Raw genomic sequence first — 27,277 nt, 5'->3', positions numbered from 1 at the left:
ACAAGTAGGCAGAACTGGTAACCTATAAGCTCCTAAAGATTGGATAGTTAAAAGAAGCAGATAAGGATCAGAGGATTGCAATTAGATAACTAGTTCTGCCTCCAGGATCTGGGCCACTACATCTAGCATCCCATCTCCAGCTGCAGCCATCTTTGATGCTTAAGAGGAAATGTTATAATAAACCTTCCAGAATACATTAGAGGTGCAGGCAGGCAATCTCTTCCTGACCATAGCCATTGGCCAGCTGAACCCCGCATACATTAACTTTAGGAACACAACATAAACCAAAAGTGAGCCCCATGGCTATTGAGCCCCAACTCCAGCATCATAAGCAACTCCGTTATACAACTGCACTCATAAATTTGTCAACCTCTCCGAAAACTAATTACGTTGCTTGCCCGTACAACTCCTGCTGAGAGGCTGTTCTAGAACCTCACTTTTCTGATGGTTTAAAAACATCTAATTTCCAGCCTGAAATCATCATGACTTCTCTACTGTAGTCAGTTTGCTGTCCACCTTAGAATACTTTTACTGATCCCATCTTCCCTAATTTAACTAATAATTTCAAGTGTGTCACTATGTCAAATGCTTTTACTGAAGTGTGTATACTAGATCAGTTGTACTTCCCTAAACTAAAATCTCAGTTATTTTCTCAAAGAAGCAAATCGAATCAGTCTGTCATGATCACCCCTAGTATTACATTGCATCTTCCTCACCTCTATGAATGTAAGTATCCTTTCCTTTACAATTTTCTCTAAAGCCTTGTGTACTGGTGATGTCAAATTAACACAGTCTGTAATTGTCCAGATCACTTTTTCCCCCTTTCTTAAAAATAGGTATGGCAATAGTTATTCTCCTGTTATATGGTATTACAGCTGACTATATAGGATTATTAAACTACTTTACTATTGAACTAAAAATTTCCTGGGCCAGTTCTTTTAGTATAGGGATGGAAATTATCCTGTCCCCCTGATTTGAATGTATTAAGCTCTCTATCTCTTTAGTCCATCTCAGAAGTGGTAATTTCCATTTCTAGATGTTCATTTCCATCAGTTGTACTGCCTTTATGCATGTACTCCATATTACCATTGTTACTGAAAATTGAAGCAAAGTCATCATTTAGTTCTGAGGCCATAGCCACATTATCTTTCTTCAATTTTCTTCCCATCCACAATGCATAGTTGCCCAAACTCACCTTTCCTTATTCTCCTTTCATTTATATAACTAAAATTATCTTACTATTTATTATAATTTTCTTAGCAAGAATTAATTCAATTTGATTGTTTAGCAATTTGCACTTTATTCCTACATTTTCTAACCTGACCATTTCTAGATTTATTTACTGATCAACCCCTTTTTCCATTCCTTAAAGGTTTTCCACTTACCCTTATTAATCTTTTTGAGCTGCTTATTCATCAAGCTGGGTCCAGAGCCATTCCTTAAAGTTATTTTCCTCCTTCTTTTCTATAGTTTATCTGAAAAAATTCTATACCTTCTCATCAGCTATGTCCCTGAGCTCCTCAATACACCTAAATAGTTTAATTAGTTTCTTTATTTTCTCAAAGTCTACTCTTTTTATGTGAGAAATCATAGCTAACAACCTGGTTGTGATTATCCTTCCATTTAATTTAAGATGAATTAACTCGTGATCATTCAAGATTATTTCTTACAACTAGCTCTTCTATGATGCTCTTACTACTTACTAAAATCAAGCGTAAAATTACATCCCTCTTCTTGGTTGAGTGATGATTTGATGAAAAAAATCCATCTATTGCATCAAGGAATAACTGGGCCTTACTAGTATTAGTTGCATTTATTCTGCAATCTGTATTTAGAAAGATAAAGTTTCACATATGACACAATCACCCAAAGTATTTATTTCTTCTAATAACAGAAAAAGGTTGCTATCCAAATCTGAATCTCACCATGGTGGTCTTTAACAGACAACTAACACTACTCCAACTGAGCCTCTTTACAATCCTTCCCCAAAGTGATTTTGGCACAGAAATATACTGGTTTTGTCCACTTTGTATTTCTTTACAATTTAGTCTTCCTTGATGTACAATCCTACCCCACCATCTTTACCTCCTGTGGGCATCCTAGGGGTGGAGTATTGCTGCCCCCAGCACCCACCCTCCCCATGCTCCTGGCAGGGGAGGCAGGAGCCGTGCCATACCATCTTATCCCTCATTGGTGCTCTAGGGGCCGGGGAGAATGGGGCGTACGCATGCCCTCCCTGTGGAAAAGGGGGAAGCACCTGTGTGCTTGGCATGCTGCCCCACCTCCTCCACTCCCTGTGGGGAGCAGGGTCTTAGCAGAGGAAGGTGGAGCTATAGGTAAAGTTTGGGGCCTGCCTCCCACAGCCCCAGCTGCACTAGCCACTCATGTTCTTATCTTTCCTGAACAGCATCTGCTCTATAGCCCAAACACGAGTGTTATCCCAGCATGTTTCTGTAATCCCTAAAATATCTGGTTTGAGCCCCTAGTAGTTCCAGTTCTCTACTGTATTACACAAATTCCTTGAATGTGTGTACAAGTATTTCCGTTGTTTCCACTCAGATCTCACCCAGCTTTATATCAATAGCATGTACATTAAAAATGTAACTTTAATTTTGATTTTCCACTGCAAGCAAAACCTTTGAATTTAGGATTGATTTTCTGGCTTTGCTGTGTGCAAACTTGTTTATAACTGAAGAAAAATATAATTTACATGCAACATCGCTGTTAATGTTAAGCACTGTGAGCCCATTCAAGTGCTCTTGTCCCATTGTAGAACAATGATATGTTTTGATGGATGATTACTTGTTTTAATACATTGAATGTACATTTACCTGAAGCCACTGATGCAGAGAGACTGACAAAAATATGTAATGTAATTGTGATATTAGGAAAGACAGTCAACAGGCTGAGATCAAATATTTCTTGAAACAGTTCTTTTGGCTTGGAGTCCAATTTGGTGGAATGTATATGTTTCATGAAGACAATCTGATCACTGAGATCTCTTGAAACTTTGTTGTTGTACGTTTGTTGAAACTATTCAGCTGCTTAATATAGAGCTTCATCACTTAGTTCTCTGAACTCCAGAAGGAATCCAAAAAAGGGTACAAATTTGTCACAGTGACTCAAATAGACATTTAAGACCAGATTTGATGGAGTCAATAACAACAAAAAACACCCATTGATTTAATAGTTCCTTTCTGCACCAGATTGAGATGTTAGGGTGATAATTGTGGAAAACTTAGGTGAAATGTCAATACCTTGTGTTACTCATTTGTACTCAGAATGGATTGCATCCCATTGATCACAATTCTTTTTAATATCTTTAAGAAGCCATTTAGTGTTACCCCTCTCAACATCTAATGTAGCATTGTGTGCTTCAATTACAAGATTAGTTTTGTGGATCATTTTTAGCAGCTTCATCCACATGGATGACATTAAAATGCATTCAAATTTGGATGCATACTTCTGAATTGACTTAAGCCCAGTGCAAGCCTGTTCTGTGAGAGTAAGAGATTCAAGCTCACTTAAAGCATTTCTCACAGAGTCCAAATGCTGTGCAACTTGTTTAATGCCATCAGTTTGTGCTAACCATCTCATTGTTTGCATGCCATGAAGGAAAACAGGCAGATGCTGTTTTGGAATTTCCCATTTTTGAGAAATGAGGCCTGCTACTGAAGAGGTTGTATACTTGCTGGATTTTTCCATAGTATGTGATTGCTTCCTTGCATGGTTCAGTGCAATCAGCACTGACAAAATTTAGTGTGTTGCCACAAATGGAGAAAATGGATTTTGCTCATAGACTGCTTGTACTCTGTTGTTATTCCCAGCCATAGTGAATCCATTGTCATAGGCTTGGCCAATGCAGACTTGAACATTTAATTTGAAGCCTTCCAGAATTTCTAATATACAAGCAGTAATTTTTTCCAGTTTTCTTTTATGAAATTATTGAACAAAATGAATTGTTTTTCAATTGAAACTTTGAACTTCCTGCAATTTTAACATATTGAACAAACAAGATGGTCTGTTCTTTGTGAGATCAGTCTGGAGTAGCATCAATAATATTTGAAAAGCACTTTGCATCTCTTCAAAAATTATTGTTTGCACAAATGTTCCACACAGCTCAATAAATTCATTTTGTATTCCGATAGACTGATGATGGACTTGCATACATTTTCTGCTTTCCTGTCATTCATGAACATGCTTAACATGGTCTGATAAAAGTGGAAGCAAAATGCAGGACAATGTAGCACTTTAAAGACTAACAAGATGGTTTATTAGATGATGAGCTTTCGTGGGCCAGACCCACTTCCTCAGATCAAATAGTGGAAGAAAATAGTCACAACCATATATACCTAAGGATACAATTAAAAAAATTAACACATATGAAAAGGACAAATCACATTTCAGAACAGGAGAGGGATGCGGGGGGGGGGGGGAAGGAGGGAAGGTAAGTGTCTGTGAATTGATGATATTAGAGGTGGGGAGAGTGGGATGTCTGTGAGCTAATGGTATTAGAGGTGATAATTGGGGACGCTATCTTGGTAATGGGTAAGATAGTTTGAGTATTTGTTCATTCCTTCTCGGAGAGTGTCGAATTTTAACATGAATGACAGTTCAGAGGATTCCCTTTCAAGTGCAGATGTAAAAGGTCTTTGTAGCAGATTGCAGGTGGTTAAGTCATTGAGAGAGTGTCCTTTCTGGTTAAAATGGCAAGAGACTGTTTTTTCTTTGTGATCTTGTCTGATATCTGTTTTGTGGGCATTAATCCTTTGGTGAAGTGTCTGAGATGTTTGTCCAATGTACATAGCAGACGGACACTTTCGGCACATGATAAAAGTGGGTCATACTTGCTAAGAAGCTCAAATATACCAAGGAAGTTTCTGTTTGTAAGGTTACCAATACGTTAACTGGAACCAAACAAAGCCAATTCCTGTTAAGAAAGAAAAAGAATAGCGTTCTATATTTGTTCAAGGAGTTTTTTCCAGTTATCAGTTTCTGTGTTTATTTCAGAGTAAGTTTTCAATTGAACTGTCAGCTGGTGCTGCTCTACTAGCTGATTTCCATGTATCAGTTATCTTTATGTGATACTGAAGTTTCATGTGCAGGTATTCAGTCTTTCATCTTCCTCCAACCTCTACTGATGCCACAACTGGATGGATCAGACATTACTGATGCATTTGAAGTATTACTGTTAAAAATTAAACAGGGTACACAGTACAGAACCTGCTTTTCTATGCTCCAGCAGAGCCAATCTCTTGCATAGATCGCTCCATTTAGAAGAGTTTTTGTCAGCAGATAAAAGGGAAAAGCATGATTTTCAGCATCTTTAGGTATATTACTTGGCATCTGAAAACAATTAACTTTGAAATATGACTACATTTGAGCAACATTGTTCTTATCAAGAAGTCCAATATCAGGTTCTGATGCCACTGTTGTTATACTGTATCCTGTGCTAGTCATAAGTTCTTGCTCTTCTTGCACAGCAGCTCCAAGGTCCTCATTTTCTGCCTGTACACTCTCTAAATTGAGCATAGATTCTGCATCTATCACTGCCATTGAGATTTCTGTGTCTTGATTAATGACCTCCTCATTTTGAGGCAGTGGCATTAAATATCATTTGTGGGCACAGTTTGAGGGTGTTATTTACTACAGCCCTTATAGACTTATTTCAAAGTCTTGAAATTTCATCTACTAACATGTTCCCGTGATTAATTTCCTTAATAACTGGTGCATTATTATGAATATGAACACAGGGCCATTGCCAGATTAGATATAAAGTTTATTAAATAGCTAGAATTAAAAGTTTATTATGGCAAAAAAAAGCCTTTAAATCTGGACAAAGAGGTCACTTACAGCTGAATCTGATATGGTTATTGTATACGAAGATACATAAGAAAAAACAGGTGTAAGCAGGGTCAGGGTAAACTCTATCCTGACATCTAGTGGCGAACTGTGGCAAGTGGTGCAAAGAGACTTCAGGGGCTGAGCCCAATTTGCATAGACACACCCACCCTGTCTAGTATGTGCCACAGCAGCCCAAATCGTCACTTTGGCCACTGTGGGAGCCCCAGTCTCTCTGTTATTGAGGCAGAGGGGATAAAAGTGTTGTTACCCTGATTATGCGAATCAAGGACAATGGAATGGTGGAACTGTTTATGACAGAGGGATTCGCCATAAACTAAGTAGCACTCGCTAGACAAGGGGCATGGGTTCCAAACCCAGTCAAATTGAGAGAGGTTGGGGCCATGTCTGAGGGCCTAAACAACACTGATTGCACTTCCTCCTCTCTCCACTGTGGAATATCAGAGTTAATTTAGATTCCATTAGGAATCTAGTTGTGAGCTGTGGAGCTAACTTTGCTGTGGGCCAGCGCTAAGGCTCCTCTGTTATGAGCTGAAATCACTGTGTGCTGTGGACAAGAGCTGAAATCACTGTGTCCTGAGCTGTGGACAAGAGCTGAAATCACTGTTGCTGAGGGGAGCCTGGCGCTGTGCTGCTAGCAGAGCGGTTCGCAAGGGGCAACCAGCAAGCGCAGGCAGACAGTAGATGCAGCTGGCAGGGCGACCTGAGAGCAGACAGCAGAACGGCTGACTGCGGCCTGCGGCTGGTAGGAGCGGCAGCTGGCGGAGCAGCGGCAGGAGCAACCAGCTGGCAGCCCGGAGCGTGGACCGAGACGGTTGGCGGATTTGCGGAGCCGGACAGTGGAGGCGGCTTACCTGACGACAAGTGGAGTGTGGCGGAGTGACTCGCGTTGACGGCGGCGGCACGGAGAGGCGGAGCTACCGCCGGGCCACGTAAGGTGCATCGATCCCCACCCCTCCAGGTTGGGATGGTGAAACCCTGCACCCTGGGACGGCACTGACCCAGGGCTGAGACTCTTGGGGGTGTTGGACTTTTGGGACGTTGGGGAGATTTGTGGCTGGGGGGAGGGCCTTTGCTCATTGTTTGGTTGGTAAATCCGAGTTGTGGTGTTTCCCCAATTTAATGCAGATGGCAGTTACCTCATGTTATTAAAGGTTTGCTACTATACTGAGGCTCTGTGCTTGCGAGAGGGGAAGAATTGCCTCTTTTGAGGCACCCAGAGGTGTATGTAAGATTTCCCAGGTCACTGGGTGGGGGCTCGAGCCGGTGTTGTATTACCTCGTTGGGAGGAGACCCCTAGATACTGAACCCGGCCCTTGCTGCTGCTATTTACTCGGCCTGGCAGAAGGGTTACACAGGAATACAAAAATGTCCTATGCAGAGATAAACATCTAAGTTAAAGGTTAAAGTCACCCTCAGACCAAGAAAAACCACTTTAGAGTAACAGAATTAATTACAACTTTCAAAACCTCTAAATAGCATTTCATAACATAGAACCACTTGTACCCCAGTCTCCAGTCATGCAGATGAAAACTCTGATGTGACCGAAAAATTGGTGAAGGCCCATGGTTCTACAATGATTTAAATCAATTTTTTGCTGGTATATATAGCTTCTTTTGTTGTCTCTGTTATAACTGCAAAGTGTATAATACATGGAAATAACTTGATAGAAAAATATCAAAATTTGAGGCCCCTTTGTCTCCTGAGGCCCATGCCAAATGGCCCTCCTGGCCCCCTTTCACCTCTGATAGGGCCTGGCTACATGTAACATGTGGTGGCCATAACACATATCAGATGTAGGTTTGATGCTTTGTGATGTATGCAGTCCCCTGTGATCTAGTCTCACCCAAATCCTTGTACAACAGCTGGTCAACACACACTATTCCACTCACAGTCCCCTGTGGAGGACTAAGTTTTCACTGCTTCCTGTGAGAGTGCTGTGGAACAGGGGCTTAAGTATTACTACCGGACCAATTATAATTTAGTCCCAAGGAAATTGCACATATCTTCTAAATACCAGTTTATCACTTTTCATATGCAAACCTGGAACAGTCACATATTGATACAATAAAAAACAACATAAAAGAGAAACTCAAATCTTAAAAAATGTGATGTAATGAAGTTCCCTGCATAACTCCTCTCTTGATCACACAATAAACAATAAATTCAAATCTTAACAAACAACAATACATCAAGGCCAAAGCTAGAAACCAGACTTGAATCTGGTTTAGAGCAGCAAAAGTCACCAAAGGCAGCATGAGCATGGGCTTCAAAGGTATCTTAATTCATCAAATATTTTGCCCTCCTATATGCGTACATAGTCAACTGTCAATGTGTAGCAGTTCCTTGGACTATAGCAAATTATTCATAACTCCACAGGGGAAAGTACTATCTCAAAGAAAAGACAATGCTCAGCATGAGCCTGATGCAACCATTTGTCCATTTTGGAACTTGAAAAATACTCATTCTTAAAGCTTCTTAGAAATGCCCACAAAATGACAAAAAGGAAAAACCTATAAAAGCAGCTCTGTTAACTAATCACACAAGGACAACTAGCAAAATACTCCACTAGCAGATGCATGAAGCTATAGTACCTCAGCAGGTCTTGTTCACCCAGCAGTAACCCACAGCAGCAGCTGATAAAAACAGTCAAAAAAGAGAGCCAACAAGACTCCTAAACTATTCATTAAGTATCACATGCATACACACTCACAATTCCCTTCCTGTGAAAATTGCTTTTCATCCAAAATGCAATGGCAAGCTCCCAAACAAACAAAAAGACAAACACAAACAAAATAAGTAAAGACTACTCTAGTGCCTGACTTTCCTATTTGAACTCAGCCAAAATATAACCCATATGATGAACATGTAGCTATACTAATCAGGTAATAAGATAAATCAGAACAATCTTGGTGACCCTATATTATGGATTCCGGGACAAAATTCACCATCAATCTGTCTGTCGTTAGTACACTTTTCTCTGGAAAATTCATCCTATAAATCTATTAATTTTAGATGTTAATTAATTTTAAAACAGGTATTTTAAGAAATTGAATGTCCTGTGCTCGACTTTGTGTGTCCCAAATAATCAAAATAAACAAAATATGCAGACCCTTTTAGATTGTCACATAGCTTAAAATTCTAAAATGTGTTTTGGAGGTTACATTTGAAGATGTACTTAGTTTTTATAAAGACTAAATGGTAACACTGTCTTTTTGAAAGAGAAAGACAAAGAACTGCTCTCATGTGCCACTCTTCTCAGTGTTACTGTGTCAGCATCCTAGAAGCATCAAGAACTACCATTGTCTCTGTCATTGGGAACAACAGGGTGAATATTTTGAAAGATGCCACATTATGAAATTAATCTCTTTGAGAACAATGAGAGATGGAAGCCATTTTGTAAAAGGGAATTGTTTGAAAATTTTGTGAAGTAGCAGATTTATGCATCAGACTCTGCAGACAGAAACTAAGTTATGAAAAATAACAAAGTTACCATTATTCCTATATATTCCTATATATTTTAAAAAGCTTGTTATGCAAACAGATTCACTCAGAGGAGACAATAAAGTATGCAATTCTTGTCATCCCTAATGTTTAAAAATAATGATTTAGAGTAAAAAAATGAAATTGGCCCCATGTCATTTAATTTTTTAAAGCAAACATTATTAGAGCTATCTTCTGATTTTCATTCTCCACTACCACATCCAGAGTGAGTAAGTGTTGCAAATTTATTGTGCAAAATATGATTTTGGTCACTTCATCCCTGCAACAATTAATTTATTTCTCACATCATCTCTGCACCAATCCTCCGTCCCTCAGGCCCTGTGTCCACCCAGACACTCAATAATTCTACAGTCCTTTTTCTGTATATCTGCCACTTATCCCCAAGCACATCTCTGATTCTTCTGAAATTATGGAAGCTTTTCACCCTTTCCCCAGGTCTATGGGAAAGGTGACTATGAGAGGGTTCTCCTTTCCATGCTTTCAAGCTTTGTGTTGCAGCATTAGATAGGAAAAGGATGAGAAGATGTACACAATTTTTCACAGGAGTGGAGGAAGTAAAGTGGGCTAGCTTTTTTCTTATCCCTCCTCCCCTTTTGTGAAAATGGTTTTGACTCACTTCAGAATTTCCCTGGGCTCATGTGGGGAAGCGGGGGTGAAAGAGAGCTTTATCTGGCTCTTGTTGAAGGTGTGATTGTCTGTTCTTCCACAGAGATGAGGCAGACAACCCATCAAAGAACTTTTCTTGTGGGCCGTCAAAAAATCATGGAGAGCTTCAACTTCTCATGCCTCCTGGGACCAGTTCCAGCAGAAGTCAAAACTGCCTTGCTATATATGAACAGGTTCTTACCCCAACAACTCTTGAACACATTACCAACATATCATAAAAGTTAATCCTTGCCATGAAACATATTCAAGTTAAACAGACAAGAGAGAAAAGGGATGGAGAAAGGGAGCACTATATCCATTTTACAGGTGAGGAACTGAGAAAGAGAGATTAAGTAACAAGATTACACTGTGATGCTGTGGAAAACCTCTGAATTGAAACCAGATGCCCTTGCATTCTAATCAATACCTAAACCATTAAAGCAAATTTACTCTTTGCAGGAATCTGTTTTACTGTTGTTTGTACAACAGAAATTACTGCCTAAGGCTACTATATTAATTACATTATAAAGACTTGAACCATACTTTATCTGAAACAGTATAAAGCTTTTCATTATTGATGTCTTTTATCTCCCCCACTCCATTACACAGTGATTAGCCTTCATTAATTTTAATACAAGCAAATATAATCTCACCAAATGCATAATATTAACTCACATTGGAAGAAAGGTATAGAAACAAACTGTATGTAACTAGTAAATTATTCATAGATTCTCTTGGGAACAGAGTAGTTGTATTAATTAAGAGCTATGACATAAATTATATCGTTCTTTAATTTCAGTATGCAGTGGCTGGTGATAATAATAAAAGTATAAATATTCATTTATCACTTCATTCTTGTCAAAGTGAAAAAAAACCCTAACTCTTATTTTGTGTTTTGTTCTGTCTTGGAGAAAAAGGCCCTCTTTCCGCTTCTGAATAAAGCGTTTCCTCTATTCACTGCTGTTTCACTCTCTGATTGCCTGCTTTATCAAACTTTCATTTCTACAGCTAATAAATGCTCACTTATCTTTTTCTTTGGAAAAGAAAACTGAGCACTAAAGCCACACATTACTCTATATGTGTGATAAAGGGAATATCTGTTTAATTTACTATTGAATTGGAAGGAGGATTATTGAAAAGAAGAAACTTCAGCCTTTGACTTTACAGGGTAATCTAATTAGCTGTATCTCAGTGAAATTCTTCTAGGTTTTGTAGTTTACAAAAAAGATGCTGGCCATATGTTTTTTAGCCATTTTGAAACACTTGATCCAGAGAGGTTTTCTTTGACATCGTTCTGTCATGATATGATGCAACAGATATTGCAACCATATGCAATGTCTTTGGTGAGTATATTGTATTAGGTTGATGTTTCTCTCTATGCAAGTCTAGGAAAAGAGTTAGCACAACATGTCTAGCAATAAAAAGCAATGAGAATTAAAGGGAATTAGATTGTAGACACTTCCAGAAAGGCACTTTATTCTCCCCTCCCCTGGGAAGACTTCCATATACTGGCTAAAACTGAGTTTTCTAGAAATCAACAAAATACATTTACCACAACAGCGGAAGCTGGAGTATCTCAGCAGCTTCATCTGCTCTGCTGCTCATCTCCCACCTTGCTGTGCTCTGCTTCATTGGGGCAGTCCATGCTGCTCCTCTGAGCATGTTTTGTGTGGAACTAGAAACTAAATTTTAATGTACATTATTAATATGTATTTAGTATTGCACCCACCATGTGACAGATTCTTTCCATACGTTCAATAAGAACTGGAGGGTTTTTTCTTTTTATCTAATGCGGCAATGTAAGACATAGCTGATAAATGTTCCAGATCTGGATATCACACAGTGGCTGTGTCTAGACTGCATCTTTTTTCCGTAAAAGGGATGCAAATTAGACACACCGCAATTGCAAACGAAGCGGGAATTTAAATCCCCCCTGCTTCATTTGCATAAACATGGCTGTTGTTTTTTTCCGGCTCGGAGCTTTGCCAGAAAAAAGCACCAGTCTAGAGGGGGATCTTTCGGAAAATAAAGCCTTTTCCGAAAGATCCCTTATTCCTTTTTTTAAGAGGACTAACGCATCTAGAACTAAAAACTAGTTCGAATTAGCGTTTTGCTAGTTCGAACTAGCAAGTCCACATTGAGTGGACCCTGAACAGGGCTTAAGGATGGCCGGAAGCAGTGCCGGCAGGGCATAAAAGGAGGACTTAGAGCATGGAGATGCTGTCTCAGGCTAGCCGAGGGCTGCGCTTAAAGGGTCCCGACCCCCACCGCGGACACACAGTTCTAAGGGGTGCCCCGCTTGCAAAGAAGTTCTGGCTTGGAGTGCCCGGAGTACCCACACTGGGCACATCACAGCACTCGGCCATCTGCCCGGCTGCACTTGCCGCAGGCTGCCATCTGGGGAGAGGGGGCAATCGGGGGGCTGCAGGAGAGCTTCCACCCCCAGAAGCCCGCATAGCCAGCCCAGTCCTCCCCATCGGGGGCTCGTACCCCATTCCTCCCTCACCTCCTTCCACTTACCCTTCCCTAGCCCCCCTTCTTATTGATGTACAAAATAAAGATAACGTTTCTTCCAACATTGACTCTGTCTTTATTGAACAAAACTGGGGGAGACTGGGAAAAGGAGGTGGGAGAGGGGAAGAGAAAGGCTGGGAGAGGGGAGGGCAACTAACATGATCAGAAGTTGGGAACAGGTCCCAGATGAAGAGAGGCTACAGAGACTGGGACTGTTCAGCTTAGAAAAGAGGAGACGGAGGGGGGACAGGATAGAGGTCTCTAAAAGCAGGGGTTGGTTGGAGAGGGTGCATTCAGAAAAGTTCTTCCTGAGTTCCCATAAAGAAGGACTAGAGGACACCAAAGGAAAGGAATGGGTAGCAGGCTTGAAACTAGTAAGAGAAAGTTGTTCTTCTTGACAAAGCAAATAGTTAACCTGTGGAACTCCTTGCTGCAGGAGGCTGTGAAGGCTACAACTAGAACAGAGTTGAAAGGGAAGTGAGATCAAGTCATGGAGGTTGGGTCCATGGAGTAGTCTTAGCCGGGGGGTAGGAGTGGTGTCCCTGCCCAAAGTTTGTGGAAGGCTGGAGAGGGATGGCACGAGACAAATGGCTTGGTCACTGTCTTCGCTCCATCCCCTCCAGGGTCCCTAGGGTTGGACGCTGTCGGCAGACAGGCTACTGGGCTAGATGGACCTTTGGTCTGACCCAGGACGGCCATTGTAAGCTCAGGGCTCAGGGTCGGGGGTCTCAGTGGACCCCCTTGATGTTCATGCACACCTGCTCCTGGGTGGCCAGGCTGGCAGCTCTCCTGCCCTAGCTGGCCACTTTCCTGTGCCTAGTGCGGAGATCGTGGACGAGGTCCATGATGTCCGCACTAGCCCAGGAAGGTGCCCGCCTCTTGCGGTCCAGGGCAAGCTCCCATGAGCCACCAGCCTGGTCCCAGGAAGAGGGGGTGGGCTGGGGGACATCGGGTGGGTGGCTCTGTGCCGTGCCAGGTGCGGGGTCTGCTGGCTGGGTGCTGGCAGGCTTGCACCTGGCACGGACACCGTAGCCAGCCCGTGCCCCTTTAAGGGGGCCGGGGCCGGAAGGGGGGCATAGAGTTTCCCTGGTGTTGGCCAGAGTGGCCACCAGGGAAAGCTGGGGAGGGCTAGCCTCCCACTAGTTCGAATTAAGGGGCTACACACCCCTTAATTCGAACTAGCTAGTTCGAACTAGGCTTAATCCTCGTAAAATGAGGTTTTCCTAGTTCGAACTAAGCGCTCCGCTAGTTCAATTCAAATTCGAACTAGCGGAGCGCTACTGTAGCACCTATTAAAGTTAGTTCGAACTAACGTCCGTTAGTTAGAACTAACTTTGTAGTGTAGACATTACGTCTGTTAGTTCGAACTAACATTGGAGTGTAGACATACCCTCTGTCCCAGCTCTAATCCTGGTGTAATTTCAATATACGGTGTGTCTACACAGCCATGTTTTACTCAAAATAAGCTACGCAAATTGAGCTACGTTTTGCATAGCTTATTTCAATTGCATAGCTTATTTCGAAATTGGGAGCATCTACACAGCACTTATCTCAAAATAGAGCACTCTTCTTCCGACTTCTCTTACTCCTCATACAATGAGGGTTATAGGAGTTGGAGTAAGAAGTCCTCCAGCTTGACAGTATTTCAACATTATTTCAAAATATCTGTGTGCTGTGTAGATGCGGGCTAAGCTATTTTGAAATAATGTTGCTGTGTAGATGTACCCATAAAAAGCACTGACCTCAGTAAGGTATGACCCATCCTCACACCTATTATTTTATTGTTGAATTACTATAGAACCTAGAAGTTGTAGTCCTAGACTGGTACCTCATTGTGATATGCACTGTGTACAATACATATACCCCCCCCCAAAAAAAGATAGTCCCTGCCATAAAGAGCTTATGATGTATTATTCAATAAGATATCTATCTTCACAGCCCCTTTTTATTGTTCAAATATGTTTTTTTCAATGCATTTCCATATTTAGAGTCTGAAAATCAGACTGTGGGCAATTCCAATATTTGTTAATATTGCAAGGTTGACCAGACATGTAGCAGTGATAGAAAATGCTAAATCCCTCTCTGTTTCCACATTAGGTCACTTGCTTTATGATTTCTACATCCTTTTGATCTACTTCTGCATTTGTTTGGAAGAACATCTCTTCGATTCCGGATATTATACTATTTAATTCACTATATTCACAATGGTCTTTTCCTTTTGAACTGCATCTCCAGAAAAAAAAATTAAGTATTACGATATCCTGACAGAAATAAGGCTCCTTGCTAGTTTGCTGATGCATTGTTTTCCTCAATGGATTATTAAAAGCGTAAATAATTTTCAAAATGCAATAGTGGAAAAGAGACCCATTAAGCAAAATATTTAAATGATGTTTTTTTAATAATTTACACTTAAAGAAATATTTCTAACGAAACAAAGATTTACCATACATGCACCTGAAGTACATCATTGGTCATGTAGTTTCCAAAGATCAATAATATGTTGGGGATCAATGCACAGAGTTTTTAACCTTGAGATGATCTGTAAGCTCATAAAAATTGTTCTGCTCCAAAAACTATGTTGATCAACAGTTTAACCAAGAAAAATCGTTCTTGATATGGACCATGTGACTCATCTCCTCAGTATACAGCAAGATCAAAGGAGCATTGTTAACAGATTTCTCATAGCATGTCTCTCCAATGAGAGGAGTCTCCTCTCTCTCAAATAGAAGTGCCATAGGAACCTACTGGAATTTAAAAGTCAACAAAAAATTTGTTGTCAACAAAAAGATTCCCATTGCCTGTAATGGACTTTACCATCAGATCATAGTTTTCCAGAGGGCAGTTGGCAATTCTTTCAAATCAACAAGTTGCCGAGGGAACAGTCTGAAGGAACAGTGACTTCAATCTTGAATATTCCAGGAACTGCCAGATTGTTAGCACTGAGTTGTTGGATAAAGAAAACTCCCACCCTGTACAACAGCTTGGTTTTGATTAAGATCTCGGAAGGAACTGATGAGTTATTTTTCTGTAAACACTGTACATAACAAAACAAACAAAAGCAGTATCTAGACATATGGTTATGGTCTACTGAGCATTCAAAGACAGTACATTCACCTGCAGCAAATCCCACACACCTGAGTATGAATTTACACTACATGATATGCAATACTAGAGTCACTAAGCAGTATGGACCTGACTTACAAAATTAGGGTATTGTACACTACAGCGTTATTTGAAAATATCTTATTTCAAAATAGTTATTTTGAAATAGCTTATTTCAAAATAACACGTCTACACACAAAATGCATTTCGAAATAGAATTTTGCTATTTTGAAGTAGCGTGTCCATACTGAGTGGACTCTGAATCGCATTTAGGGCTGGCCAGAACTAGGTCCGGCAGGGCATCAGGTTAGGACTTATTTTGTGTGGCCTGTGCTTAAAGGGATCCCCCCTGGACAGTCAGTTCTCAGGTTTCCCTGCTTGCTTGCCTACTTCAATGAGGGACAGCAAAGTGTTTTGTCTCTGTGCTGTGGTTGCCCTCACTCGGGACACCACAGCACACTGCAACATGGTGCTTCCCTTGGATGTGTTGCTGTGAACCTGGCTTCACTTTCTGCAGGCTGCCATCCGGGAGGTCCATCGGGGGGCTGTCAGTATCCAGGAGGCCCTCCGGGAGAGCTTCTACTCTGAGGAGCACTAAGAGCATCACTGGTCTGCCCTAATGGGGGCTCGTGCCTCATTCCTCCCTCACGTCCTTCCACTTACCCCTTCCTAGCCCCCCTTCCTGATGTCAAATAAAATTATACATTTTCATGAACACAAATTCTCTTTATTTAACATCCTGGGGGGAGGGAATGAAACTCTGGTGAGACGGGGGAAAGGAGGCGGGAGCTGGAAGGGGGAAGCAAGAGGAAGAAGGGAGAATGGAAGTTCAGGGCTCTGGGTTGGGGGTCTCGCTGGGCCAACTTGAATTTTATGCAAACATGCTCCTGGGATTGCATGGGGCATTTGGTGGCCAGGCTAGCAGCTGTCCTGCCATAGAGGGCCACGTTCCTCTGTCTAGTGTGGAGATCATGGACGTTGGGGGCATCCCCCCCAAACCTGAATAAGGTCCATGATCTCCACCCAGGACCAGGAAGCAGATTCCTGGGAACTGGCAGACTGCTCCTGGGGAGTTGTGGAGGGCTGGCTGTCAGTGGGCCAGTTTGGGGCCAGTGTCAGTGACTACTGGCTCTGGGCTGGCAGGCTTGGAGCTGGCACAGGCACTGTGGCCAGTCAACCCCTTTAAGGGCTCCGGGGATAGGGGAGGGAGAGAAGAGTTCTTGGTTGAGACTGGAGTGGCCACCAGGGGGTCCCTGGGAAGGCAGGAGGCCCCCTATTTCAATATAAGTGTTTACACAGCACTTATTTCAAAATAGCTATTTCGAATTTGGCTTTATTCCTTATGGAATGAGGTTTACCATATTCAAAATAGCGGTTTGGCTGTGTAGATGCTAGTAAAGTTATTTAGAAATAATGGCTGTTATTTCAAAAAAAAACTTTGCTGTGTAGACATACCCTTAGGGATTTTCCCTGAGGAAGAAACAAAATAGCACTTTAGAACCCTGATTTGAGTAAGACAGAGAGACTAGTTATCATTTATAATTAAAACTTAAAGCCCTGATTTGAAGTAAATTTAAATACTATATAGCTAGTAAAGTCTGATTGTAATAATTATATAAAAGCTAATTATCATCAGGCCCACCAACAGGACAGGCAAAGTCGGCAGTTGTTCTAGGGCCCGGCAATTTAGAATTCTTCAAAATTATTGCATTTTGAAAATTAATTTTGCTTTTAATAACCTATTGAAGAAAATATTCATTTATTGTTTCTTAATTTATATATGTAGGGTATTTCATCAGTTGTAATGTGCTCTACCAAAAAAAAGTTTCAATGCAACTAAATTGAAAATATGCAAGAACTGTAATAATATGTAAATCAATATTATAAATACTAGCCAATAGCCCGTCATAAGATGGGATTTTGTTGCAAGGAAACTGGAAATCATAAGACGGGTGTTGTATCAGATAATAATGAAAAATGTTTTGGAGGTGTTTCGAAAGTCATTACATTTTTATTAAATTGTGTAACAAAGTTTGCTTCATATTGCTATGGACTTTGGAAGATTTCACGGTAAACAACATTTTGTGTGAAACGTGTGTCATTATTCACCATTTTTCCCAGCAGTTGACCTTGCTTAATGAAAACTTTCACTTGATTTGGATGTCTTGGTCTTGAAAGTGCAACGTATAACTGACCATGGGAGAATACCGGTTCCTTTAAGTAAATTCCAACATAATTGAAAGTTGTCTTTGATATTTGTTTATTGTGATTGTGTAAGCTGGTATGATGGGGAATTGATGTCGTTTGAGGATTAATGGAAGATTGACATCGCTTGGAGCTAAGTCAATTCTTGGAATGAAGACGATGTCACCACAATTGCACTCAGAAATGATCTCAGCCATGATAAAATATTTCTGAAGAGATTGGCTCACCAAGCATGTTCCATTGCATAGTCCTTTCTTGGGATTTAAGCTGCAAAGCAGCATAACGATAATGCCATTTTTCAACACTCAGTTATGTGGTGGTATGCTAGAAGGCGTTTGATCATGGAGAAACTCTGGTGGATAATTGTGTACATCTCTGGGGTGTTTGGAAATGATGGAATCAGCACTGCAATATATGCAGAGCTCTACAGACAGCTTTCTGATGATTTCCATGTTTATGTTAAGTGTGTCTTTGTTGGTGCAAAAATGACACGTTTTGCCAGCTGTTCGATTGGCATGCCATCCAAAATCTGGCCAAAAATTACATCAACGAGATTTTTATCCGCAATCATGTGTTGTGGAATTGCGACTGAATTCAGTGATGCTCCTGTAATCTGTGGCATATTTCCTGATCCAATATTGAGAAGCCATTCATTGTATTCATTCTGTCTCTTGCTTTGCACGTTTGTTGACAATGTGATTGTGCTGAAATGTTGGCACGACTCACTCGATTTTATGCAAAATTTGACGACATCAGCACGTATGACTCTTGTAACTACTGGTAGCGTATGTTGAAAGTCGCCTCCGATCACAATCGCTTTTCCACTGAATGGGTGCTGATTCTGCATGAGTTCCCGCAAGAGTGAGTCAATGCAGCAAAGGCCATGCTTTGTGAACATTGTAATTTCATCAGTGATTATGAGCAAAGTCTGTTGAATTGTTTCAGCTTCTGGTGATGTGGCTCTCATAGATGATAATGATGTTTCGAGCAATGGAACAGGAAGCTTGAATCTGCTATGTACTGTTCGTCCACCTTTCATCAATGTAGCAGCAATGCCAGTCGTTGCATAAAGAAGGACAATGTCATCTTTTCCTCGAATGAATGACATTTAAGTGTAATAATAGAAAGGTTTTTCCAGAACTGCCAGGACCATTCAAGTAGAAACATTTGTTTGGCTGATCACTGTTGTAAGCAGTTCTTATGATTTTGGTAAATGCATCAAACTGCTGGGGATTAAGCGTTTGAATTCGTCTTTCAGCTTCTTGTTTTTGTGCTGGATTGTACAATTGAGCTTCAATTGCATTTCCCGTTGGGGTTGGCAATCCAATTGCTGCACATGATAATCCATGTTGGCAAAGTGTTCCATTGATGTCAAGTTGAGAGCAGTGTCATAGCTGTGTAATCGTTGGTAATCGAGTGACAAGTCGACTGAAAATTTATTCCACAATTCGAGAGCGTTAGTTGGCATACAGAAGCAACAAATGTTCGCAAACATTTGATGCATTTGATTTGGCATTTGATAAGTGGCTGCCTCTTGCAAGCAATGATGCCATTCATCATCCGAATCTAATAAATGGCGGTGAAAAGCTGCCTCTTTGAATGTGCCGTAAATGATGTTATGAATAGTTCTAAAGGATTAAAAACTGGTTGCTCCATGAACATGAAGCAGCAACATTCGGAGATAAAAATCTTTCCTCATCCCTGATTCCGACTGTGTACATTCTAGAGACAATTTTGTTGCCACCTCATTGTCGCCTTTGCCAATTGTTTCTAATGTAAATGTAATGATAAGGAATGTCGGTATAGAGAAGGTCTCGTGCATCAGCATCATTCTGGTTCAACTGGAACCAAGACTCAAGTTTTCCTTATCCTATTTGTGCTGCTTTGTAAGCCTCTTCTTCTCGGCGTCCTTGGAATATGATGCGTTGTTGATTCGACAAGTGTACTGGCAGGCTGAAGACTGCATGTGAATGATCATGCATGGGTGATTTGAGTAATTGCCACATTGCTTCTGGAGCACTCAAATAATGGGCATTAATGTAGTTGGTGATCTCATTGTAGCATAGTTCTGCATTTTGTGCTGCCGAAATGACGATGTTTGCGCAGTCGAATACTTTGTAAATATATTTGTAAATATATTTAACTGCTCTTGTGGAAGTGCAAGCTTCCACATTGATGTGTGCATCATACTTCAGCAGCCGATATAGATTGTAAGGGACGACATGTCTGTTGTCCATTGTTATTTCTCTGACTTCAGCTGTTATACCTGTGCGTCGATGATACAGCAGATATCCATTCACATTCTGAGCTGTCATTACGTTGAATTCTTTCGGAATTTTTTTTTTTTTTTGCATTTTCCATCTTCCATACAAGGAGCATGGTCCATGCATCATGCATCTGGTTACAATGTTGTGCAATCAAGGAATTTCTTATGGTTTTGAAATCTCTGCACAAACATACTGATTGATGAGCGCAACTGTTGTAAATTTATCTTCTGCTCGGAAGACGCTTAGAATATGTGCTTGAGGTAATCCATGGTTTTGGAACTCAATGGTGTAAACATGAGCAGTAGAGTTTCCTAAGATGCTGTGCCTTGTCAGATCTTCCATAAGTGATTTCAGTTTGATCTTGAAGATTCTTGCAACCAAATCTGGATGGCCAGATGTTTGTTCTCCAGGTCACAAGTTGTCAGTAATTTCTGCCCATTTTGGATTTGCTGTGAACATTATGAACAGATCTGGTGGACCGAACTTAGCACATCACTCTCTCATATTGTGTGCTGATCCTTCAAATGATGATGGTAGAATTACTGGAACGCCAGCTTGTACACCGGCATTTTGTGCAAGGTATGTGATCAGCAAGTCCCTGATAAAGCTATGCTCGTAATTGGGCTTGATATTGTCAGATGAAATTCAAGTTATTTGCTTCCACTTGTAGATAGGAATCTGCAATCCATTGCTATATGAGCTTTCCTGCACTGATTATTGGATTAAAATTGTCTCTGATAGTCTGTGCAGCTTTGTATTGAAGCATGGTTAAATTGATTCTCTTTTGATTTGCTTCAGCTCCTTCGTAAGGTTGGCATTGCCAGTTTGGTTGCCAACCGGGTTCAGCACACGGAAACATTATTGGATACGTCATTGGATCCAAATTTGGACTAAGAATATTCAAATTGATGAACTGTTGCTGAGGATCTTCTGGATTCAATGGATAGACATGAATGTTGCGTGGAAACGGCAATTCTCCATCTTTGTTCACAAAGACTATGGCAATCTCATTGGCATTTGGTGTACTGTAGCACCGCTGATCAGAGTGATGGTCTCAACGGAAAATCATATTAACAACAGGAATATCTTTGCCTGCCTGAACTGCTTCCTGTACAGCTTGAGCTTTGACTTCTTGGAACATGTGGTATGAATCCGTGAGTCTATTGTGTTGTCTGAAGAAGTGATCAATTTGATCCAGAATTGATTGATAATTCTCATTAGAGGAATGTTGCATTCTGATTTCTGTTGCCTGTGTACTGTCGATGACATAAAGCTGAGCGTACTGAGGTGTTTGATCATTTACTGGCCTGACATGAGTAGTTTTATGATAAACCTGACCGTGAATTTTGAATACATACGGTCCTCCTCCATGAAAGGCAACAACTTTTGCTCCCATCAATGTGAATGAGACTGCACTGTTGTATGAGTGAATGTTGTCACGAAAGTGTCTGTAGCTGGGGTGATCTGGTTTTGACAGCAGATCGCGAAGGAATTGAGGATACTGAAGCACATTTACTTTAGCATCCAAAGGTTTTTCCAACTTGACTTTTCTCTTTCTACAACAGCTGTTGAATTTGCCATCAGACGGATGCTCAACAGAAAAATTTCTTGCTGGGCAAAACTGGCAAATGACGTTCATCGCTCCACAATAGTGCAGTGCGACTTGATCCCCCAACAAAATGGATTGCTTCATCTTGAATGGCTTCACTTTGATGCTCTTGTGTTAACTGATGAGCTTCAGCAACAGCAGCACGACATGCTTGAAATCGAGATTTGGCATCAGCATGACGTCTGGCTTGAGCTTGTGGTGGTGTTTCCATTTGAAGCCTCAATGTTTGTGAGTGAGCGTGAGCAGCTAGTCTGGCTTGCACCTGCTCTTGAGACTCATTACCTTGATTTTGTGCATGTCTTTCAGTAACTTCGCTTTGCAATCTGTCTAATGTTTCTTGACTTTGTTTTGCTCGCCATCTTTGCTGTCTTTCTCTTGCTAATCGATGAGTTCTCTCATTTGGATCTTGTTCCATTTAACACCGGTGGTGCTGGTGGGATGGAAAGTATACTGCAAAGGGGTTTGCAGTGATAGAGAGTGACACACAGAGACTGACCCCCCCACCCCCACACACAAATGTACAAAACATTGATTGGCACAAATAGTGTATGGTGGACATGCACAGGGCTCTCATCAGGTGCTTACCGCTCCTATTGCCACTGTCAAAACATTACACCATGCAACCTTGACTTATCAGAAAGTGCTCTGATGCCCCAGTGTAGCTATCACCAGCCATGGTGGTTGTTGAAGTGTTACTGTGGCAGGGCAGTGGCGGAGTGTGGGGGAGGAGGAAGCAGAGCAGGCATCGCTATGGAAGGTACTGTGATTGGGGGTTATTTTTAGCAAACTGGGGAGCTTGAAGTGCCATACTGTTTGGGGGATGTTGCTGTGACTCATAACACTACAGCATTACAGAGTCACAGACATTGGGCTACATTATATAAGAGTAAATAAATATTGAAGTACAAAGCTTCAAAACTCAATAGTTACAAAGATACCTTCCAGAGCACAGCATCCGACTAAGAACAATTTACATCTTAATCATCAGTAATAAAGTGACTTAGAAGACAACTGCCCCCCTTTAAACAGTGTTCACAGCAATGCAGTCAGCAGCAGGTTTTGTCATTCTCTAAGTCACATATTGGCAGGATCTTACAGTTTAATGCATTTCCAGAAAATGTATGTGTAAATCAAGCAATAGCTTGGGTGGGGGCTTTATGCAACAATATATACTGTGTTGCCAAGTAAGATTGAATTATTTGCCCAAGTTCAAACAATAAATTAGTTGCAGACCAAGCACTAGAATCATACAATGCCTACTGCTTGGATGCAATTCTGGCCTCTGTTAACAGTAAAAATGTCATTGATTTCAATAAGGTCAGGATTTCACCAATATCCTTTTGCTCTTACTCCTAGGTTGCGTTCCTTCCAAGAGCTTTTTCTATAGTTTAGTTAGAGATAATTCTGAGTAAAAAAATATAGGGAGAAAAGTCAATATTTATTTATGGTCATACAGCAAAACTTCATAAGGTAATAATCATAGAATCATAGAGCTGGAAGAGACCTCAGGAGGTCATCAAGTCCAGCTCCCTGCCCAAGGCAAGACCAATCCCAACTAAATGAACATTACAAAATCTAGGGTTATTAACAAGAAGGCTTTACTGAAAACTGCTGGATTCTAGAACTGGTGAAAATTTCAGATGTTTTGATTTTTCACTTGAAATAAGGATTAAAAACAGACAACATAATTTAACTCCTATGCCTATCTAAAATAACCCCGAATAAAAATAACTAACATTCCCAACACTGACGAGTCACTCATATGCCAGACTAAATGAAAACAATTTCTTTTTTCAATTTTACACTCAATCAATGAGATTGCATGAGTGGGAATAAAAGCAGACTTTTTGCATGTATTCTAGTTTGCATAAAAAAGTACAGGCCACTTTAAAATTAATTAGCATTCACTTCAGCATCACTTTCAGCATTGCTTCTGGATTACTGTTTTTCTGGATGGAAAGAATTAGGCTGTAAGTCATGATTAAGACCTAGTTAATTGTTTGTTTGCTAGCTTTAAAGGAGTCTCTTTAGCAGAGTTGCACATAATTCAGAACTTTCATTTTGCAAGTTCTTTGGAAACTTTTTCTTGATTTCACGTCATACATAGCCATCACCCTCCCCCCCCCCCTTTTCTGAGTTTTGAATCATATTTGGGGTTATAGTTTATCAAATATGTTGAAAGAAACAATCATTCTTAGAGAATTCATTCCTCTGAAGTTACAAGGATGAGTTAACTCTGAAAATATAAAACACTTTGTGAATCATATGGAGTTTGCAAGGTAAACAAGTGTTTATGTGCATGCAGGTTGATCACCTGTAATAAATATTCCAAATATGACTACAATAGAACTATTCACCTGCTTAAAATTAAGTAAATGCTTAAATACTCTGCTGGATCTATAGTAGAATCCTGAGGACCTCATAGGAACAAGCCCTTGGTGCATAATAGCAAGCAACAGAAAAAAATAGAACTAAAAACTCTAAAGAGAGGCAGAGAACACATGACTACTCACTGTAGCTGAACAAAAAGAAACTTTATTGAATGTAAAAAATGAAGAAAAAATCATGTCAAAAAAAGAAATGATGTCAGCAATATTTCAAGTGACATGATTTCAGAAGAGGTCCAGCACTCAGGAAAAGAAATGCAGAAATTGTAATAGGTCTAGCCACTTGGCAATGAATATAGAGACAAAGGAAAATGCATGGTGTAAAGTTAGAACATGAGGATTCCTCAAGTAAAAGAGGCAAGTTGTTAATAAATATATGAAAGAAGCTACACCTTCAAAATGACCAATAAAAATTAGGTAATCAAACAATTAAAAGAAATCACAGTTAATGGCAGTTTCATTCATACTGTTATACATATTTATACATCAATGTTATACATATTTTTGAATGTAAAACAAAAGAAATAATATTTTTCAATTCACCTCATATAAATCTGTAGTGGAATCACTTTATCATGAAAATGCAACTTTACAAATGCAGTGTTATTTGATTTTTGACCTGACCCATCCCTCCCTGGCCAGTGCTCTCTAACCTCCATGCTTGTTCGGACCCCAGGTTGGACCTGCGTCTCCTGGTACCTGGGGCTATGTCTTCTAGAGGCAACATGTGGGGGACACACAGAGTCACAGGCCCCCTTCCCAGATTTCTGTCAGGATTCTCATCAGAACAAGTCCAGGAGGAGGGGACAGAAGCTGCTTTTGCATGAGAATAGTGGTGATGGTGGTAGGGGTATGGATGACTTGACCTATGTCTTTGCAGAGACCATCTCTTCCCTCCTCCAACTCTGTTGCTCCCCTGTGTCTCTTCCTGCCCATAAAAAGGCAGCTAATTCTTCCAAACAGCTGGGCCATTGAAATAACCCATCCACCTCCTGTTCCCTGACTATCGCGCAGGCAAGAGGGTTGCCTAGGGGACAGAGCAGCCTTGCACTGGCAGGGAGCAGGACCTAGGACAGGGGCAGTGTGTGAAGAGTGCTATGGAACCTGCAGGGTTGGGGCACAAACAGGTTGGAAATAGCTTCCTCCCTGCCACTCCAGAGCTTAGTTGTGGGACAGAGAAGCTTTCCTATGCCACTGCTGTACAGGGCTTTGGCACATGCTGGGCTTGATTCCTCCTGGGCAGTGCCTCAGGCCATAGGGTTTTGAACTTTCCCTTGGGGCCAGCCCAGCCAGAGGCAGTGGTGTGGTGGGGAAAAGAGAGGCACAGAAGGAACGTTCCATCCATGCTGTTGGTGAGCTGAATGATCTGACTAGGGGATGGTTCTGTGCACAGTGCTAAAATCAGAAAGAACTCTGCTCAGGAGAAGGGTAGGGAGAGGAGAGGGAACTCTGTGTGGGAGAGGAAGAGCAGCAGGGCTGAAGGGGAACAGCTGTGAGAGGAAAATGAAAGGAGAAGCACATAAAGGGACAATGGGTGGGCAGCAGAGGCAACACATAACCAGCCTCTGCCTACCTTAATTCGTCAGCTACTGGGGCAGAGGGGTGGAGAGCCTGATGGCCAAGAAGAGGAACACTGTATGGACTGCACAGGTGGGCCATCAGGGGGAGAAGCTGGCCCCACACACTGCAGCTCTGAATGACCACCAACCTTGCAGACTCACCCCATTGTCAGGCACCAGGCCCCACCGCTCACCGCTGGTAGATGGGCAGTTGGCAAGCAAAGATCCAGCCAAAAGTGAGACCCACCAATACTGATGAGAGGGGAGAGACAGAAAATATGGGACAATTTGTCCAATTTTAAGAAAAAAGTAGGGACACCTTCAAGAGGGTTTAAATAAGGGACTGTCCATTTTACTTCAGTTTTACACACACTATTTTGCCATTTACCTGCACAAGAGTTCTTTCCTGTCCATAGTTCACTTTAGTTGTTTCTGAAATGTAGCAACATACGTGTTTTAATGAAGCAGCTGGGAATAGCACCCTCCCACACAACAAGAAAGACAGTGGATCATTCCTAACATTAGTATTTGGGATCTAACTTTCCAAACAACTCTAGGAAACTAGGGAAAAATCAATGCACAGCTGAAAATGGCCATTCTGGACATAACCCTAGCACCACTATACTGATGGACCAACAATTGCAATGGCCAAGACATATGATGTGTGCTAATAAAGGCGTTCATTTAATTTTGGCAATATGTAATTGCCATGATTTCCTCCAATACCTGTATAATTAAATGTGGGACATTATTTTCATTTTATCTAGAGTGGCTCATGATCGTGAGTCCCAGCCTCAGGGTAAACTGGTTGTGTGTTCTATACTTAGATTTTACCAACCAATTATCAAGAGTGAACTCCTGAAATACTACAACAGCCTTAGTAGATGGATTAATAGACTGTGCCTTTGGATATCCCAGTGTATTTTACCATCTCTGTAGGCTTCCTTTGTGATAAATGGCTCCATTCACTAAAATACACAAAAATATTCAGGTTACTGCTAATCCCAGTGGATCAGTCATATAACTCAGGTCAACTGCATCTCAGATCTCCAACTAAAAGACAAACTTTGTTTCCAGTCCTATAATAAGTAAAGATTTATAAAAGAAAATAAACAAGGGCTATTTACAATATTAAAGAAGATAAATACACTCATCGACTCATAGACTTTAAGGTCAGAAGGGACCATTATGATCATCTAGTCTGACCCCCTGCACAGTGCAGGCCACAGAATCTCACCCACCCCTCTTAGAATAATCCTCTCACCTATGTCTCAGATATTGAAGCCTTCAAATACTTTGAAGGTCCCAAGATGCAGAGAATCCTCCAGCTGTGATCTGTGCCCCATGCTACAGAGGAAGGCGAAAAACCTCCAGGGTCTCTGCCAATCTACCCTGGAGGAAAATTCCTTCCCGACCCCAAATATGGCGATCACAAAAAGCCTTAGGTTCTTAATGGTAATATAAAACTGCTATCCTCTAAAGCAGGGCTACTCAACTTTGGAAGCCCAGTGGCCACAATGTTACTCACAGCACATACCGAGGGCCGCAATTTCAGTGCGGTTGCATATACAGGCAGTCCCCGAGTTACGCGGATCCGACTTATGTCGGATCCGCAGTTACGAA

The sequence above is a fragment of the Pelodiscus sinensis genome, chromosome 2, assembly GCF_052426305.1.
Source record: "Pelodiscus sinensis isolate ZL-2025 chromosome 2, ASM5242630v1, whole genome shotgun sequence".
NCBI lineage: Eukaryota > Metazoa > Chordata > Testudines > Trionychidae > Pelodiscus > Pelodiscus sinensis.
The sequence above is the reverse complement of the archived record's forward strand: the minus strand, read 5'-3'. Positions refer to the sequence as shown.